The sequence below is a fragment of the Marmota flaviventris genome, chromosome 12, assembly GCF_047511675.1.
Source record: "Marmota flaviventris isolate mMarFla1 chromosome 12, mMarFla1.hap1, whole genome shotgun sequence".
Taxonomy (NCBI): domain Eukaryota; kingdom Metazoa; phylum Chordata; class Mammalia; order Rodentia; family Sciuridae; genus Marmota; species Marmota flaviventris.
The window spans coordinates 22,448,713-22,469,544 of NC_092509.1; the positions used below are offsets into that span (position 1 = coordinate 22,448,713).

At 42.2% G+C, this 20,832-nt stretch overlaps 1 protein-coding gene and 1 long non-coding RNA gene across 4 annotated transcripts in view; one reads left to right on the plus strand and one right to left on the minus strand.

Annotated features, from left to right (window-relative positions):
- Nucleotides 1-20,832, minus strand: part of Prkcq (protein kinase C theta) — a 126,309-nt gene that overhangs the window by 82,461 nt on the left and 23,016 nt on the right. The window lies entirely within an intron of this gene.
- Nucleotides 6,591-13,192, plus strand: LOC114100233 (uncharacterized). Of its 3 annotated transcripts, none has more exons than XR_003584021.2 (3): nt 6,591-6,884; nt 12,301-12,641; nt 12,829-13,192. It is a non-coding gene; the product is annotated as an uncharacterized lncRNA (long non-coding RNA). The 3 variants fall into 3 exon arrangements; XR_003584023.2 differs by having other exon boundaries at nt 12,877-13,192; XR_003584022.2 differs by having other exon boundaries at nt 6,591-6,835.

Below are 20,832 nucleotides of genomic sequence, written 5' to 3' on the forward strand. Positions count from 1 at the left end.
GAGTTGCAACAAGTCTGACCTCTGGTGACCTGTTACTCGTCTATTTCCAGGTTGGATTCCTAATCAGGCAATAGCAGCTCAACACTCTCTGTCTCAGGAATAGATGGAACTAAACAACTAGAAACTTGTTTCTAACCAAGAAGGGGCCAGGTCCCCAGTCCCTGTCTCAGTTCTCCAGGATTCTAAGAAAACTCTGCAGGAAATTAAGGCTGCATTAATACCCCTGAAATTAACAGTGCCTGTTTAGAGCCCCTAGATTTGTCTCTCAGGTTTCCAGGGTTTTTGTTATAGTATGGAATGGAGTTGTAGTGAGACTCTCTCCTCCCAAAGGTCTTGCTTAGATAGCAATGATTTCTTATTTAACCAGCAATGCGAAATCACTTGTGTTTCACCTAATCTACCTGAACTATTTCCTCACCACAAGCATTTTGACAATTTACCAGATGCATGCTTCTATTTGATAGCCAAGTGGAGTCTCTTTCTAAAAGTCTTTCACAGTGACAGTCTGACATGAGTTCTGACGTCTAGTAGACAGATTGACATTTGTGTAGATATATATGCCAAGAGCCAGGAAGAAGTGTCATAAACATACAAGTTTGAAATTAGCATGAAAGAATTTTGTGGGTTGCTTCTCTGGACTCAGAACTGATGGTAGGGACAGGGGGGGATTTCCCTGGGTGCTAAAATAGAAAGGAGACTTCCTCGTATACATAAATATAAGTGCTGAAATAGCCTGCTTCAGGAATTAGGCTGTGAACCTGTCCTTTAAGGACTGCAAACTTCATTAATCTCATCTTTGCCTTCTATCTGTGGTAGTCTCCTGCTTCACAAAAAAATGTGTGCCTAAGATGATGAATTGACTAGGCTGTTTCTATCCAAGCAGGGGCTGGGTCCCCAGTCCCTCTGTGTACCTCTCATCTGAGCAATAAAAGCACACTACACATTCAGTTCTTTCCTGGACATGGCCAATTTTCTCCTGTTGTCTCCACGTATATCTACATATGTATCTACCTGGCCCTATGTGGAACCCATTATCTTCCCTTTCAACCTCCTCCTTTTTATACTTTGCCAGCTCAATGACTGGTGTCATGACTCAGGCCAGCCCTCTGTTTGGACTTCACCCTTTCCTTCCTGCTCCACAACCAACTACTTGATCTCCCAACTCTGCATCAACTTGTGATTGATGTATTGCAGCAGCTGACCTGCCCTCCACCCCACCCCTCTCTGTGTTCAGTTTTGGTCTTTCGTAGCTCTAGACCTTTAGTACAACTGCACCCCCCACCCCTGGAATGTCTTCCCATTTCATTCCATCCTTCATCCCCTGGCCCCACCTTCCTCTTTCTTCAAGTTCCTGCTCAGTCTCGATCTCTCTTTGAACCCCTTCTTCCCTTCTCCTCCTCCATCTCCTTCCCATTAACATATCTTGGGAGATTTACTTGGTGCTCCAGGCTCCCATGGCTAGACAACATCTACCATATTTATTGGCCTTGCCGTTGCCATTTCTAAAGTCTGAATGGGATAAATCCTGTGACTCCTACTCTGAGCCTGTGACTCCTGCTCTCAGCTGTCTCATATGGGGTCTTGGTAAAAACCTGTTCTCATCTACAATGTACATGGAAACCACCCCCCTGAGTGAGTGCCAGTGGGTGCCTTACTTCCCTCATCCATACATATGATAAAAAAGATAGCCTCTACTATTACATTCCTTTAGACATTTATTCTGTTGTTTGTGGGATGGGGAAAGAGAGCATGCCAATGGCTAAACTATCAAATCTCCCTAGAACGCCTTCTTAGATTTACTGGTTCCCAAGTCTGTGGATTCCAAGAACAGGGACTATGAGTTAATCATCTATGTGCCCATAGAGCTGGTTCCTCTGTCTGATTACATGGTAGACATTCAATGTATTTTTGTTAAGGGAGTTAATTTTCAAAAGCAATCATCTTTTGATCTCATGCATTTGTTTTTCTTGCAAGGATATGCAATGGTCAAATTAAGCCACAAATAGTTGTAGAGAAAGTCAACAGCAAAGGAAAGATCCCAGTGCTTGTTAAAAGCCGAAGATCGATGCCCTCATGAACTCAACTGCTGGAGTTATTTAACCTCACCAAGGCTGTTTTTCTCATTTGGAAAGTGCTTCTATTACTACTACTGGCCTCAGAGGGCTCTGAGGATTAAATGGGCAAACATATATAAGATGTTTAGAATGGGGCTTCACATAGTAAACTCTCAATAAATGTTAGTTATTAGTATTATAACTCTGATCTATTTTCTAATGGGCTCTCTTTTTATTGACATGTAACAAATAGGGTAGGAGGAGAGGAGAAATAGTCTTTTAGGGGCATATCTGGGCTGAATTATGTGACTCTCCTCTGTGCTTTGCTACCAAGGTCCCATAAACCCCTGCATATATCTCCTGTGGAGTGCTCACTACCCTCGAATATAGCCATCTCAATGCGGCACTTATCATGATGGATATCAGGTCTGTCCATCCACTCATCCAAGCTTTTGCTGCAAAATAACATCATAACATGAACTTGCAATTTACAAAAGATCTTTACTCTTATGAGCTCAATGTTTTCACCTTTAAGTGTGGCCTCATTTGTCTTTGCTTTGATGCAAGCACATGATTGAGCATAACTGCCTGGTAGCACGCCTCAGGCCACACGGATTGAACTGAACTGAGGATTTGGGTCTGTGTCTCATTCTCCACTGATCTGCCTACTTACCTAGGCTGACTCACCCTACACTCGTCAAATGCCCAGATACTTTCAGAGTGACGTTATAGTTGTCCACATACCTAAACCTGATGGGGACAAATTCCATAGAACTAGAGAGAAACAGAAGTGCTACATACTCTCATCAGCTGAAACAATCTAGAATTTTCTTCATCTGCAGCAAACAAAACATGAGCTCAGAAAAAACTTGTCAAATGAAGCTACACTCATAGCCTGTGCACTTCTTGATGAGATAGAAAGGCATCTTAGGCAAAAGTGGGTGCTGTATAAAAGATCGAATGCTGTTAGAAGTGACATATGCAAAAAATAACTGTCCTCACAATATGCACATAAGGAAGATGGTACATAGTGGAAAACCACATAATTGGGAAGTGTTTTATCCTGTGGCTAAGACTTTTATGAAGCAGTATAATTAAGAGTCAGGTTAAACATAAGCCTCTTATCACAAATATGGTCTCCAAGTGAATTAAAATAATGTATAGGAATTGCAGATAATATTTTTTAAAAACCCTTCTAGTCAGTCCACAATGACAAGAGAAACCCAAGCCTAACATTCCCTCATCTATTAGAATGAGTTGTGAAGGGGACTCAATGACAGAACTGGCACTGCCCTCCTGCCTGCAATCATGAACAAGAGCCCTTAAAAATAGTGTCAAAGTAAAATAAATCTCAAAATATAGAAAATATGTTTAGAATGGGGCATCACATAGTAAACTCTCAATAAATGTTAGGCACCTTGCTGCCTGCTGTCTGGATTTAGGATTCTCAAGAATATTCTGAGTGTCTGCAATGCCCTTTTCTCACCTAGTTTTCACTTTACTTGTTTCCTTTCAAAGTTTATAATGATCATTTGGGGAAGGTACGGACAGACCTCCTGTACATGTGAAGTGTCTCCTCTTTTGGGGCAGGGTTCTCAGCAAAACCATATAGGAATAATATGTCCTTTTATCTCAGGTGTTACCTTTTGTCCCCTTCCATTGGGAATGGTACCACTACTACTGACGTGGAGAAGAAGGAAGAGGGGCAGTGGGTGAGGGGTGGGTGGAGGGTCTGAGAGTCTCACAGAGAGACCAGACCCCAAGGCCCTGCATCTCATATGCCTACCTTCCCCCTCCTCTTCCTGTGAGGGGCCTGCCAGCTACAGTGGGCAGACTCTTGAAGCATACATGATACAGCCTCATCATATATACCACACAGTTCATAAATTCAAAGAATCAGAGTTTATTTGTTTTTTCTTATTTTTATTTTTGCAATAGAGGGAGTTGAAGCTGGGGGCTTCTACCACTGAGTTATGGATCTCTAGTCCTTTTTATTTTGAGACAGAGTCTTGTGAAGTTACCTTAGGCTGGCTGTGAACTTGAGATACTTCTGCCTCAACCTCCTGAGTAACTGGGATTGCAGGCATGTGCCACTGTGCCCGGCAGAAACAGCATTTAAAACAGGGCTAAGCTGTCCTTTAAGTTTTACCCCTACATTATAGCTGAACTGCCAGGTGATTGCTGCCTGCTTTGGAAGCCCATCATGTATAACAATATTTCCATACGTTCAGAGTTCCAACTATCGACTTTAAAATGATTCAAGAAACTTGAGAGCTGACTCTGTGTGTGTGTGTGTGTTTGCATTAAAGAGTGGAGATTGTCCAAACATGGCAAAAGCAGTAACAATAATAATTATTATAATAAAACTCATGAAAACCTCTAACCCAATAGAGCCATTCTTCCCTCCGCGTTGATGTTGCCTTTGTGCCCTGGGTGAGTTGTAAGGTAATGGAACCTCTAATGGTCAAGGTGACTATGTTGCAACTCAGTTTCATCTTGAAATGAGTCACTCAGCAGGTTCCCTGATCATCTGAGAAGAGTCAGAAGTGAAAATGGATAATGTAGAGCTGGAGGCTCCAGATACGCTTGCTTTAACTCCATGAGCAGGAAGAAGAAAATGCTCACTGGCTTCTTTTCCCCTGGATTTGCAGGCAGAAGATCATTTCTCAGTTTGGTATCCTTGAGGCAGCCCTAATGGAGACTGTGAAGCATCATGTTGGAGAAACTCTACCCCATGGGGCAGAGGTTTGGACCTTCTGCTCCCCCAACTCTTCAACATCTAAGCTCTCCCACAGCAGCTTCCCTGGGGTGGAATCCTTGTGAAATTTTAAGTACCTACACACCTGCTTCTTAGGACCACAGGCATGTCACTCAACATCACTGATCTTAAATTTACGCATCTATAGTATAAAGACAATAATGTTTACCTACTGGTATTATATTGAGGATTTAAGGAGATAAAGTATGAGAAAACATTGTAAGCTAGAAAAATCTGTACATCACACTATAAATACTCTCAGAAGTATTATTGAACCCACCTCTGCCACTTCTTAACCAGCTCTGAACTAAGTCTCCATTAACTGCAAGACACATTGTTATTTCACAGACAAAAATGAGGTGCTGTCAATTAAACTGAAACCCAATGCATTTCTCACACTTAGAAATTTTATTTTTTGCTTATTCAAAGAGTTATTTTAGACTGACTTAGGGAAGATGATGGAGTGAGCAAATTGTTGCTATAGAAAACGACGCTATGCTGAGATTCATGTCTAGGCTGATTTGGTATTGTGGTGAGGGTGTCAGTGGGAGACGGAGAATGGATTCTGAAGGGAATAAAAACACCCTTCAAATTTCAAGTAATCTCAGAGAATACTTGGATCTCCACAGTCTGTGGACTAGTGGTTACAAAGATGCTGCCTTGTACAAGAAGCTAGTTAAATTTGTGGCTCTCTGTGTCAAAATTTCCTTTGAAAAGACACTCTTCTCTGTATCCCACTGTCTTTCAAACCAGGAGCTCTAAATATGACATGGGTGCTTTGTTGTCTTCCCACTGCACTAGGGAAACTCTGCTTCCTGCCACGTGGGGACGGACCCATGAGGAAAAGCACTCCCCTGAACCAGGGATGTCAAATTCAGACCTGGGCTAGGGCATTCTGGTCAAAGGTCACCTTGACTGGGAGGCTGAAACCAATGTCCCTGGGCATGGGTTCCGTTGTCCTCTGACCTTTGTTTGGCAGTGTGAGAAAGGGCAAAGGAACCCAGGAATGAGTTAAGGAGACACCCAGTTTGTAAATGAGACTGCCAAGGTATAAGAGCCAACTCTATCATTTACCAACCAAAAAGTCTCAGACAAACTACTTAATCTCTTTGTGTTTATATTCCCATATCTGTAAAATGAAGAATATGATACATCCACTTCAGAGGGGACCTTGAAGAATTGGGTCTTTGTCTATGTTGTGAAGATTCAGTGAATTAATCCATGGAAAATGCTTATAACAGTGTTTGGTGGGAAAGGTAGCCACTATGATCGCATAGGACTTTCCCAGAATATCCTTAGAAGTTTTCCCTAATAAAAATATAAGAGTACCTTTCTCCCTGGATAATCAGACATGGCTCAGAATAAACCACAACTACTGGTCAAATAGATTAAGTCACATACACATTTACTTCTTGCCATGAGTCAATAAGCACTTGCTAAACCCACCAACCACATTGGATACGTAGGTGAGACGTGGTTCCTACTCCACCCAAGCCACAGGACCTCAGGATGGAGAAACAATCTCCTGCTAGAGGGGATCAGGGAAAGAGGTTTTAAGACCCTGGGCTCCACTTTCTTGCCCTTTTATCCTATAAACAAAGTGATATGGCCAGTTAACAAAGTTAACTGTGTCAGAAACAGGACAAGAAATGATCAAATGAGCTGTCCCTGCTGGGTACACCAGTAGCACAACACTCCCGTCCTCACTGTGCTGCCTTAATACCACACCCACTTCCTCCTGAGGGTGTGTGACTTTTCAAAGAAAATACGGTATTTAGTAGTGTCACCACAGAAAGCGGATATTACAGCCTTCAGTCCTCGGATGAAATGAAAATTTTGTACAGAGTACTAGACGTGGAATCCTCCATAATGCTAGCCAGAAAGGGCAAAGGTGGTCTGTGACATTGCCGTCACATGAAAGATGCTGCAGAGACAGGGACAGGGTGACCAAGGGAAGGGGACCTGAATGGAAAGAAAGTGGAGCTGGAGTCCACCTGTGCAGATGTGCAACCTTGAGATCTCTGTGAGTCACCCACCTCGTCTTCTTATACACAGAAATGTCCCTGTTATAAGTAAGTAGGTTGTGAAAGTTTGTTTGTAATGATTTGGAGCTTAGAATCCATGGAGACTGTAAAAATGAAGTAATGCTTAGATTCCTAGATTATTCGCTATTAATCTGCTAATTCAGAAGGAAGCCAAAATTAATTTATAAAGCCAAGCATCTGTAGTCATTGTTCTCACTCATGGAATTCTTCGCTTATTTCTCTTCCTATGACTTTTCATGTTGTCTGTAGGCTGAGTGGTACATTTAGGGCCTAATTTCTAAATCTAAAAATGATGAGTTAGTTTTACCAGATCCCCAGCGGTGGTTGAAACAGGCACCATCTCCCTGTAAGATGGAGTCATGGCTCAGTGGTTCTCAAAGTGTAGTCCTGGGGGATGACACATCAGCAAAACCCCAGAACTCAGAGGTGCAAGCAAGCCCTCCAGGGCTCCCAGACCTGCTGAATGAGAAGCTGTGAGGAGGGCTCAAGAACTGAGCTTCAGCCAGGCCTGCAGTGACTCTGTTGCAGACTCCAGTTAGAGAAGCCTCACTAAACTCCACAAGGCCAGGCCTGCATCTTTCTCCTCTTTGTTTGCTCAGCATCATGCACAGGCCTGGCTCTTTGGTGATTCTACGTGAGGGCTTCTCAACCAAAGTGAGATTGTCCCCACAGGATGTTTGGCCAAGTCTGGAAATGTTGTCGATTATCACAAGTGATTGGGAGAAGATACTGTTGGCACTTTGTTCATTATGGGCAGAGAGAGTGCTAAACAACTTACAGTGTTCCGGCCAGCTACCCACAATGAATATAACCAATACTGCTGAGGCTGAGAACCTAGTTCTAAATAAATATATTAAGTGTGACAATGCCAGCCTGCCCAGTCCACTCCTCCATATCTTCTGTGACTTCCTCAAGTTTCCTGAATTCTAGACCCACAGTGAGAAGGGAACATGGTGGATAGGGAGAGCCTGTTTTTCTCATTTCCCTTCTTATTTAGGGACCATGAGTAGTATGAGGATCGACTTATGCTTCCAAGTGTCTTTTAAATAAGTAAATGTGTCTTTTAAATAAGTAGATGAATTTTTAAATAAGTAAATAGATAAATAGTAAATAGATGACTCATACAGCACTGAATTCATCAGTTAGGGAGATCCCTTCTGTCTGTCTGTATCTCCGCCTCTTTATTTTTCTATTTTGAAATCTGGAAGGGCCCTTTGTGACCAAATGGTCAGGCCTCTCCAGTAACAGATGAGAGAACGGAGGCTCAGACAAATTACTGTCACCGATCCAAGCTCCTTGTTTAATTTGCGGCAGAAGAGGTCTCAGGAACTAAGTGCCAGCCATGTTCCCACTGTGGCTGTGTGGTGGTGTTCTGGAGGTCACTCAGCCAGTAGTCGGATTTGAATGACTGATTAGATTTGCTACCCACAGAGTATTCATGCTACTTATGCTGAAAGATGGTTTAATCAGCCACGTGGCCCACTCACACTTGATACTGTGACTTGTACTAGTTAATTTTGAACAGTGTATCAGCCTCATTTAGTGAGTGAGTGGGACTAGCTAACTGCTCATCATTCATATTCCACAGGGGGCTTTCTCTGTTCATTATACTCAAGAAATTTGAAATTTTTTTTTTTTTTAAATTTTCTTCTTTGAAGAAAACAGTGGTTAAAAAAAGTGTGTGGTTATGGGATATAGCTCTTATAAATGTCATGCTTCTCCTCTGCATGGTGGATTTGTAGGGAGCTATTAAGATTATTTTGTGATCAGAGACATTGTTTGAAATGTGCTTCTGTCTATTCTTATAGAACAACAATCTCTTAAGAGAGTACTACAGCATTTAATAATGGCAATTGCATTATTCTCCAGAGTATAAGGTAGGTCGAATGCATAACTATCTTCATTTTAACAAGGAATCCATTACAAATCAGTGGCAAATAATGACTAACACACACACAGAATACTTTACGAATAGCTTTTCAAAGATGAGGATAATAAAGAGGTTGGGAGACCTAATAGTGGATTTTTTAAAAAAGTTGGTCCTTCAGCAGAGTTTGAGAAACACTGTTCTGATACCTTGTAATATTTATATCACAATACTTGCTAAATTGCAATCTATTCTAATTTTCTATTTGTCTTTATATTTCCCCTTGAATGAAAACTCTATGATTTCAGCAGCATTGTCTGGTTTTTCTTTTGTGTAATAGATTTTACTTTTTAGAGAAATTATAGGTTCATAGCAAAATTGAGTAGAGACACAGAGGGCTCCCATATGCCCTGCCCATCCTCCATCCCCCCCACCCCCCGCCCCCATGTAGCTTCCCCCTTTGTCTCCAACAGAGCAGTGCATTTGCTACCTTGGATGAACCTACAATGACACATGATTATCACTAGGAGACTGTAGTTTGCAGGAAGTTCATTCTTAGCGTTGTCCATCCTATGAATTTGGACAAATGTATAATAACACGTATCTACCATGATAGTATCATATGGAATATTTCACTGCCCTGAATATCCATGGTGCTCCACCTATTAAACATAAAGATGAAGCAATGTTGTGGTATTGGCAGCAGAAGAAATGGACAGATCACCAGAACAAATGGAATGTTTTGAAACAGATCTAAACATATATAAAAATTTTGTGTCTAATGCAGATGGTATTTGAAGTCAGTGAGAAAAGGAAGGGTTGGTTAACGAATGGGACAGTGACCAGTGACACCTACATTAAAGCTAACATCAAAATAAAATTCAGAGAGATGAAAGATAATTCAGAAATAAAACCGCTAAGCCACTCAAAGTACTGGGTAATGTAAATTAATGATCACATCCTTTTGGAAGTTGGAAGGGTGTTTTAGTTATGATACCATAAACAAGCTTCACAAAGAAAAAGATTTCCACACTATTTTACCCAAAAACTTAGGTGATAAACATTAACAAGGTATTAACAATAATAAACTGAGATATATAATTTTAAAATAGGTGGCAAAATGGTTATACAAAATTACATACAAGAGGAAGTGAGGGGAAGGGGAAAGAAAACAAGGGGGAGAAATGAATTACAGTAGATGGGGTAGAGAGAGAAGGGGGGGGAGGGGGGATAGTAGAGGATAGGAAAGGCAGCAGAATACAACAGACACTAGTATGGCAATATGTAAATCAGTGGATGTGTAACAGATGTGATTCTGCAATCTGTATACGGGGTAAAAATGGGAGTTCATAACCCACTTGAATCAAAGTGTGAAATATTATATGTCAAGAACTATGTAATGTTTTGAACAACCAACAATAAAAATTAAAAAAAAACAAAAAAATAAAAATAAATAAAAAAATAGGTGGCAAAATACTTGACAAACATGTGAAAAGCTCTTAAACATCAATAAAATAGCACAAAGACCCTAATCAAAAAGGAGAAAAAAGGTAGAAGCAGGCTATTTATAAAGGAAAAGTTATTATCTTTATAAAATATGAATTCAGAAGCAGATCTGGCCATAAGGGACTGGCACAATCTTTATAAGAGGAAATACACATTAACTGAACTTAAAATAATAAGGCAAGGATATGAAGATATCCACATAAGATTAACTATTGCAACATTATTTAATAAAATTAAAACTGGAAACAGCCTTGATCTCCAAATATAAGACATTGCTTAAATATATTATGACCCTATCACTATAATGGAATATTTTATTATGAGCAGACTATGATTTGTTGAATTAAAGATATTTACCTAATAGTTAATTAAACAGAGACATACTAACTGTAATATGTACTAGAGGAACTCATTTTAAAAGGTGAAAATTCCCATGTTTAGTTTTAGTGGGAGAACATTTGGACCAAAATGTTACCTTGGAATTTAGGTAATTTTTTTTTAAATTATTTTTGGAGTTTATAATTCTAATTTCAAAAATAAGTCTGTATCACAAAAAGGGAACACATTTTCATCTATTTACTCCTTTTTCATTCCCAACAATTTTGTGAAGTGTGACCGGTGGTTCCCATTACAATGAAGGGATAACCAGAGAAGTGCAGAGGGTAAGAGGTCTCTGAGCCTATACAGCACATGAGCTACGTGGCCAAGTCCTCTGACCCCAAATTTTCACTCAGTGAAAAAATACTGAGTGCCAGGTGCCAAGCCTCTTCAGTTTAAATGACACTGGGCAATTTAGCAAGCTACCATTCCACCTAACATCAATGGATCAGGAGTTTTATGTGTGGAAAGCGCTTTGGGCAGTGCTTGGACATCTGAGTCACGGCTCGTGACTCCACAAATTCTCCAACGCTCACAATGGGAAATTCCCAGTTTAGAAAACTATAACCATTCACAGCTTTATTAAAGCGGTTGGTTCTGAGAGCAAATGTATGCTTTTCCCATAGTAAATTTACCTTTGCTGTTGAAGCCACACGTACGATTCTTGATGTTACTAAATGGAACTATGAAACCAACTATATTGGATTTACAATTGATTTACTAGGAAATGCCTCCTAATATCCCATTTGGGGTTTGGCAACAGTACCCTGGGGCAGCCGCAGCAGTAGATCTGATTCCTTCTTCCCTTCCCCCAGCTCCAGGCCACCTGCAGAGCTTCAATAGTCCAATGGGAGTGAGAAATGAGGCCTGGGAAAGTCTGTGGGAAGTCAGCAGGAGCTGAGAGGAGGGCAACTGGGCCTGGAAATGAGCCTGGAGGGGGCACTTGCTTTGCTGCTTACCTGTCTTCCCTACCTGGGAAATGGTCAGCAGAGAAGTAGGAGATAATGGACAGCCAGTGGGGGTTCCAGGAGAGGGGAATAAAGACCAGAGTGATATTAGGAAGGTAAGCCAGGAAGAGGAGGAAAAGGAGAATGAGGAGAAGGGAAGGATTATGTGCAGCTGGTGGTCACCCACAAAGGGCATCTGAGGTCAGGTGGCACACCTCCCTCACCATGCTGCGCCAACAGAGCGATCCCTAGATGCCAATTCCCTTCAAATTCCTCCCAGCTGGCCAATGTGGTGCCCGCCTAGCTGAGGTGCAGCCTGCAGGTTGAACCTTGCCATTTATCAAGGGCTGGAATGCAGAAGTGGTTGCCTTGACAATGACCTTGGCAATGTACCCTTGACTGCCTCAGCCTGGACCCTGATGGGGGAAAAAAGTCAACTATCTGTTATGGTTACTATCCTGTGACAGACTCCAAACTGTCAGACAAATGAGAATTCCACAGTGGTAAGAAACAAACAAGACAGTTTTATTATTATTATTAACCTCTACAAAGCCTTTCTTCCCTCTCCTTCCTCCAGCCAGCTGTCTGGTGGGGCCAGGGAATGGATGAATAATGATAGACAAAAGTCAGGCTCCTGTCCTCTCCCAGCCCTGCAGATGACAGCATGGAATAATCCAGAACCATCATTCTGGTACAAATGTTTTCCTGAGGATTAAAATTCCAAAATTGAAATTTGTTTTCCCAGAAAAGAACCCTGGGAGAGAAGGCGGAAGGAAGTGGCGACTGCATCCTTGTGCCCTTGGGCTGTGGGAAAGAAAAGGGCTGATCCCTGAAGGCGTAGCCTTTCCACCTTGCAAGAGCAAAACCCAGGACATCTTGGAACTACCCTGTCCCCGTCCCAGTCTTCAAAGTCTCCAACCCAGGGGTGCAGATGCTCTGGATGTGCTGAGGCTGGAACACACGTGACATGCTCCAGGGACAGAAAGATGAGGGTGAGGGTGCGCTAAAGCACAGCAGGAGGAAGAGGGCACACTGGCGGGGAGTGGAAGAGAAGGCGGGACTACTGCTCTCCCCTCTTCACCATGGGTATGTGTTTTCTACTTCTAAAAAATATTTTAAGTAAAATTTCATCTTGTTCTACAAGAATTGAAACCCAATAAGCAATTTTTTCCATTGGAACCTCCGTTTACCTATTTGGGAAATGAATAAGAACCAGGACTAATAAAGTCAGACATATATTCAAAGTGCTTTCACGTGTTTCTCCCATTTCAAGGTATTGATCTTGTGAATATCCAAGGTGATACGTCTTCTTATTCCACAGTGGAGAACAGGCTCGGTGAGGTGAAGCTATTAGCCCAATGCTGCACAGTTAGTCACAGTTGCTGAGAACCGGTCCTCGAATACCAAGGAAGTTCTCCTGAGAACATGGTGATGCAGATGTTGCTTCCTCTGAATCTGTTCTGAAAGTGCATTCAATTTTGTTTTTTTGATCTCCTGTCAGCTAAATGCTGGTCTGTAAGTTATTGTTTTAAACTACAGCTGACTGAGCTGTGTTGAGATCTTTGTCAAGAAACCTTTGAGTTGGCACTGCGACCTCTGTAGCTGGTCCTTATGATTAAAAAGCCATTTCGATCTTTCGTGGTGATTATTTGTCTCATGTTTGTCCAGGGCTCTCACAAGACACTCTCACCTCAGTTGCTCCCAGTTATGAAGCCATGCCTCTTGCCTTCTGGTAATTGGGCACTGGGGAGTCTCCAAGGAGAGCAGGACACACCCTGCTTTCCCCAGTTCCTCTTCTGCCCTTCCCACACTTCCTCCTTGGAGACCTCTGCATGCACTTCAGGGCTTCCTTGCTGGGGATACCCCGGGGAATAAAAAGCCAGTGGCAGGAACAGAACATCTTCTGGCCTCAGGCAAAACAGGGAGAGGGGGTAGAAAATAGGAAAGAAGAGGACATGCAGGAGGGATGTACTCATTGCCTCCAGGAGAAGGAGAATGGGCCCTTGGCTCTGGCTTCACCAAGATTTGCCTCCAGTCCCCGTTTAACTGCCCTGATCTTGCATGGCTGCTTGGGTTCTGAAGCAGAGAAAGCTGCCCCAAGTGGAGGTCCACTGAGTAGTGCTCTGGCCATCCAACCAGGGGCAGGGGCTGCAGGAAGGGGGCAGGAGTGGTTGAGTGTGGAGGGCAATGCAGTAAGGAAGCAGCTCAAAAACTGAGCCAAAACTGGGTAACCAAGCTGCTGTTTCCTCGCTGGTTTGGGATTGGGTTCTGCCCAGGAACGAACGAGCTCTTAGCAGAGGGAGAGGAAACATGGTGGGCACTGATGTCTGCCATTCAAATCCATGGTAGGCCCAGCTCGCGGTTTGAAGGGCTGGAGAATGGTTTTTTAAAGCAAGACACCTCCCTTCTGGTTCCTTCCACTGTCAGAACATAGAATCAAACAACATAGACTCTCCTTTCTTGGGTGTGGTGTCCTGTTGATGTCACCAGGGTGTCACAGGTCTGAAAGAGCACTTCTCTAATCCTCTAGTCATGGACTTGGTGGAAAGTTGGGGTTGGAATAAGACTAAACCTCCTAGATTCAGATTCTAGGCTATCTAAGCATTTGTAAATGCTTCCCTATTTCAAACTACCTAGGGCCTTGTGAATGCTGCGCAAACACTCTATCAGAGCTACATCCCCAATCCTTTTTATTTTATTTGGAACCCCGTGATTCCTACATTGCCCAGGCTGGCCTTGAACTTTCGATCCTTCTGCCTCAGTCACCAGAGTAGCTGGGCTTACAGGCATGTACCACTGTGTCCAAATAAGGAAGCACTTTTAATTTGTTTACATTTGAAAGTGCCATGACCATGAACATGATGGTTCTCTAATACAAGGGAAAAATATGAGTGAGTATAATCCTTAGCCCCCTTTCCTTTCTTTGGACCCTAATTTTGTAACTTCACTAATTAGCTGATTACACTACCATATCTTAGAACTCTAAGGATGTTGTTTTTTTCTTCTACACCCCTGGGGGGTTAATTTATGTATTTCGACCCTAAAATGATATATTTATGAATAATAATCCTTCAACACAACACTTCACATCATGGATTGCATACTGTTCTATGTGAATCCTCACTTGTGCATTTAACTCTGACATCTTCGATGTTCTTAAAAACACAGTTCTCATTGGTTAGTGTTCTTTCTATTCCGAAGTTTACCTTCCCCATATTGCTTCTCCCAGTGGTCCCGGCAACACCTTTGCTATAGCAGGTCCTTTCAGCTAGTTCAGGGCAGCTGGCCTGTTCTCTGCCCACTCTTCTTGACAGTAAGTTTCCCCAGTGCTTTTATTTTTCTTTATTCAAGTTTCTAGACCCATGGTCTTAATGACCTTTGCATAGACACATGAAGTTTTTCAATATTCTCTTTTGTAATCATTGTCGTCAAGAGAATTAATCCACATTTAATAAGTTTTTATTTTGGTAGAATTCACATAAAGCCCATCACACTTTTTATTTGCAAGTGCATAATTCAGTGCCATAGGTCCATTTCCACCGCCATCCATCTTCAGAACTTTTACATCATCCCACACAGAAACTCTACTCACTGAACACAAACACACCCCATCCCCCTTTCACCTCCCCTGGTCACCCCTACTCCAATTTCTCACTCCGAATTTGATGACTCTAGGTACCTCAGAGAAGTGGAGTCCTACAACATTTGTCCTTTTTTGGTCTGGTTTATTTCACTTAACAATCTTTTTAAGCTTTATCCCCACTGTAGCATGTATCAGAATTTAATTTCATTTTCAGGCTGAATAATATTCCATGGTAAAGATAACACCACATTTTGTTCATCTGTTCACCTGTTGATGGGCTAGCTGTTTCTACTTTGTGGTTATGAAGGATGGTGCACAGGTTTCTGAGTCCCTGCTTCAATTCTTTCAAGTATACTTCAGGAGTAGAATTTCTGGATCAAATGGAAATTCTGATTAACTTTTTGAATAACTACCATACCGTTTTTCATAGTAACTGTACCATTTTGCATTTCCATTGGAAGTGTGTGAAGTTTCCATTCTCTCTACAATATCATATGCATTTATTTTCTGTTTTTTTGGTAATAGTCATCCCAATGGGTGGGAAGTGTAGCTTCTTGTTATCTTTATTTGCATATCCCTAATGACTGATGTTATTGGGCATCTTTGTGTCAGTATACTTATTTTAAAAAATCCAGAATAATCAGTATTCTTCAGACATTATTTGAGCAAGAGAGGTTAGAGTTTGATGAGCCACTGAAGGCTTGTCCATGCAGAATGTGAATGAGTTGACTTTTGTAGAAGCTACATTGTGCTGTTAACTTATCTAGAAATATTAGAAGCATTAGTTCACTAAAACTCTGGAATCCTGCTCATCATAATGTTCTAAAGTCACACTTAAAGTCATATTTCCCCACCTTAACCAAAGTTAGATCTCATTTGGTCTTTGCCTAATTTTCTAGGCTCTATCACCATCTTGACTCTGCATTTTATTGGTCCCTCCTTTTGTAGAGCCAGCTGTAACTTTGACCTGACTTCTGAGTTTTCATTAAAGACATTTAAGTGTGCAAATGTTAATGACTAGGGCAGACTCAGTACAGAACACTGTGAGCTGCCATCACAGACCCTTCTTTCCTGGATCTGAAATGAGTTGTTGCTCCCTGGATACTACCTAGGTATTTCCATGTTTCCAACAGGAGTGTTTTGAGGTACTCTGGTAAATATCTAAATGAAATCAAGATACTTTCTCCTAAGTCTAATGGTTTGCTAATCTAGTGATTCTATAAAGATGGAAATTAGGTGAGGTTGGGATGAATGATAGTGAATCTAGATTAAGTGCTGCTGATTACTACTTTTTATCATTTTTTTAAAGAACTAAACAAAAATTCTCCTGCCATAATCCAAGCCTATTCCTCTTTTGAGTGAGAATTTTAAAATTGCTAGCTAGCATTCTCTTTTCAATTATTCTTTTATATCAGTGCTATGTAGTAAAACCACCTCTGAATCTTCTATTTTCCATACCAAGTAATATTTACTTTTTGCTCTTTCTACCAAATATATTCATATTCAAATTTCAAATGATTTTTTTTCTATTCTCTGAATAGTATCTGGCTTTGACATGAACTTATTAAAATGCTGAGCCCAAAGCAATTCTGTACCATTACATTTAAGGTCAAGGGAGGCAACCACACACTTTTCCTAGCATGTTACTGACTGTCAGAGGCAGGAACCTGGGCTGAAGAGAGAGAGAGTACAGTTCTAACTGTGGCCAGTTCTAGTATGTTCTCTAACATCGAGGAAGTCCATACAAAGCCCCATGAGAAACTGGGTGAGCCTGTGAAAAATCACTTGACCTCTGGGAGTGTCAGCTTCTTGCCATAGGATGAAGGAGTGGAGATGAATCTTTCCCGTCTGTCCCAGTCCTAGCACTCTGTGGAGCCTGAGGACTCACCACAAAGCTTGGCCCACCACTGTGCTGAGGCTAATGCATTTACAGACAGAAAATGATCATCGTGGAGAAATCTCCCGGTGTCCTCATACTGAGGAGCAATTTACAAGTGATCTATTCAATAACAACAATCATACCAGAAATATTCACCATGAGCAACAACTCATGGATTATAGATATATGCTGGTGGGAAATATGAATTTCATCCTCAAAATACTTGTATTTCAGTGGGGAATGGTGGTGCACACCTGTAATCCCAGTGGTTTGGGGAGGCGGAGGCAGGAGGATTTTGAGTTCAAAGCCAGCCTTGGCAACTCAGTGAGGCCCTAAGCAACTCAGTGAGAACTTGTTTCTAAATAAAATATATTAAAAAAATAAAAGGGCTGGGGATGTGGCTCAGAGTTTAAGTGCCCCTGGGTTCAATCCCCAGTACCAAAAGTAAACAAACAAACAAACAAAATCCCTTGCATTTCAAAATAACAAAACAGAAATATACAGTATTGATAAAAAAAAAAATTGATAGAAACTCCTGGTATCACAAATTTTAGAGTTAGGAGGTTTCCCCTCTGAGACAAGAGCAGAATTTGAGCATAATACAGTGCCTACTTTGCCACCTGCATTTCACCATTTCTTTGCCAAAGTTAGCTTCTAGTACGGGGGCAGGGGCACACTAGGATGTCAGATCATCAGCGGAACACTGAATCAGATGTCACAAAATCACTCGCCTGTCCTGTTCTTCAAAAATCCTTACTTAAAATGTATAGAGGTCGTGCTGCTCTCTCCATCTTCCTTAGGGATTCCTAGGAATGTGCTGGAGAAATATATAATCTGTAAGGCGTAAGATAACACAAAGTCCAGGTTACATTCTGGACTGTTTCTGCCAAATAAAATGAAACATATAATAATTTCTGTTTCTACTTGAGTTCCAAAGTCCCCAAAGCTAGAAGGAAGCCTCACCGTCATCAAGTCCTTTATGTACACTGAATACTTTCTGCAAGACTCAAATGAGGGGCTGGAGGGCCCTGCCTCCAGGGAGCCCTCCCGTTAGTGCCCCCACCAGGGAGAGCACAGTCCTTAAATGTCTAGTGGCAGGCAGGGCTCCTCTCTGCTGTCCTTTGAAGTCTTGTTTGTTAGTTGGCCCATGAGTTCCTGTCTGCTTGGTAGCTGGTGAGCTCACATCCTGCTGAGTTTACTTTTAAAAAGAAAGGAAGAAAAAGTCACACCGGTGGAGCAGAGGCATCTGAAAAGACCATCCCTGGCAGCAGTGACATAGGCTTCACCTTCTGTCACTGCGGCTCAGCCCCGTCTGGTTGTTTTCTGTCTCCAAACGTAGGAAATACATAGACTGACAATGGAAAGGCGAGGAGTGAAGTTGGAAAAAAGGTGAGAGAGGATAAAGAAAGTTATGACTAAACTCGCCAGGGACGTAACCAGAATGAGCACTCAGACCTCACGTTCAGCCAACACCAGCAGCTGTCACTCTCATCTATTAGAAACTAACCACTACTTTGTGGTTACCTAAGAAAAGCACACACACACACCTCCAGGCACTCAAAACATGATCACTGATGATCAAATAAATTCGCTCTTAATTGTAGCTTCTCTGACAAGGCCACATACACAAAGGAGTGTCTGCCAGAGACACCCAGCCAGCCGGGCTGAGTCACCGGGGCTGGAGGAGAACTGGGAGTCCCCTCACTCTTCTCCACTGTTGTCCTGTCACTCATTCTTAGTACCAGGAAGTGAATCCAGAGGTGCTTACTCATTTTAAAATATATTTTGTTTAGAGTCAGGGTCTCACTGAGTTTTGAAGGGCCTTGCTAAATTGCTGAGGCTGGCTTTGATCTTTCGACGCTCCTGCCTTAGCCTCCCGAGAGGCTGGGATTATAGGCATGCATCATCGTACCCAGCTCCTGTCACTCATTCTTAAAGAGCATCTTTTCTGGTGGAGATGACAGTGGGTTTGTTTTATGCAGGCTCTGTGTAGGCAGTGGTTAGGACTGAACAGAGGGTGCATGCCACCGTCCCCGTGGTGGGAGGGAGGTGAGTGATCTCTAAACCATAATGTTAGGAAAATGTAGATTTTTCAGAACTGGCTACAGCTGCCGTCATCCTCTCAGGTATGTTGGAGTGGTTGTGTTATTGATCATAGTACAGTAAAATTCCCATCTTTGGGGGAGCTCTCAGGAGATAGATTTGGGGGAAAAACACTGTTTAATCAAAAGATGATGTGCAGTACATTTTTCCCTGGATATGTTACCGATGGGGAAAATCAATCTGGGAGAAGTTGTGCTGTTGGTCACAGAGCTCCCATTCTGAGTTCAGCTCCTGCCACTTGACGTCCATTGTGGAAAATTCATGGATGGCCTTGTTTCCCTCAAATTCAACTCAAGGGTTTTCATGGGACCAATTTGCCTCTTAAACAACTTAGCCACCCTGTCAATCAAAGTCACGATTTGTCCTTTCTAATGAGCAATGAATACAGAATATGTTGGCGACAGTACAGGATGATACTATAATTAACTTCATGAGGATGAACTCTGACTGACTCAGACCAAGCCTAGTAGCAAATTAAGATCATGGAAAATGGGTCTTTACTGTTTGATTTGATCCATTCAGCTTGGCCTCACTATTAGAATTTATCTGGTGAGTGCCCGACCTTCTCTTTCACTTCACGGGAGGGATCTGACTCCCACCTTCCAATGGGTTCTGTCCACTTTCTTCTCCTGAGTGACGGGGCCTACTATGGTTTTCCTTGTTATTGATCCACAGGGGAGGGAGTGGCAGAGAAGTGTGAAAAAGGTGGTCATTTATTTTGGTAACGCTGGCACTCTGGGAACTGCTCCATAATTTACTAATGAATATTCATGACGGAGCACTGGCTACTGAGTTATTTTAGAAGCAGGGACCTGAGAAAGGAGACGGGAGTAGGTGAGTTGGTATCCGCCATACTGGGTGTGCCATACTAAACTCACTGTTCATGATCTCACCAATGGGCTCAGATCCTATTTTATAGAAGAGGCAACTGAGTCTTAAAGGAAGGTCAGCAGGTCTAAGAAGGAAGGATATTCTGACCAGGTTCCCACATGGATGAACCTGAGGATACCATGTTAAGTGAAATGAGCCAGTCACAAAAGGACGCATATCATATGATTTCACATAAATGAGGTCCCTAGAGGATTCATAGAGACAGGGAGCAAAGTGGGGGCTACCAAGGGCTTGGAAAGGGGGGAAATCAGGAGCTGCTGTTTAGTGGGAACAGATTTCTGCTCAGGACAATGAAACAGTTCTGGAGGTGGTTGGAGGTGCGGGGTACATAGCAATGGAAATGTTCCTGTCGCTCAACTGTGCCCTTAAAAATGGCAGACATGGTCAGCTTCATGTTATGTATATTTTACCACAACAGAAAAATGGTTAAAATTGATTGTCCAAGGACTCCAAGCTACTGAGTGACTAACGTCTAATGCTAGCCATTACGCACATTGTTGTGCAGGCCCTGGGGTTTATTATTTTTGTTACCTGCTGTCTGTCTTTGTGTATCAATTAATAGCAAACTCCTGCCCCTTCAAAAAAAAAAAAACAATAAAAATGGGGTGGCAGTGGGATAAGGGAAGGAGGAGGGACTGCCTCACCCCACTCTCCATACAGGCTCAGGGAGAAAGGAGCGTCTTGCGGGGTAGAGCAAGTTCAGGCTGCTGACCAAAAGAAATTTTTGTGTGGTGCAAGGAATGTAAGTACAGTCTAGGGGAGCTGGAACTAAGGGGCTCGGAGAAGATGCCACACTTAATTCTTGGTGCATTCAGTTCAGC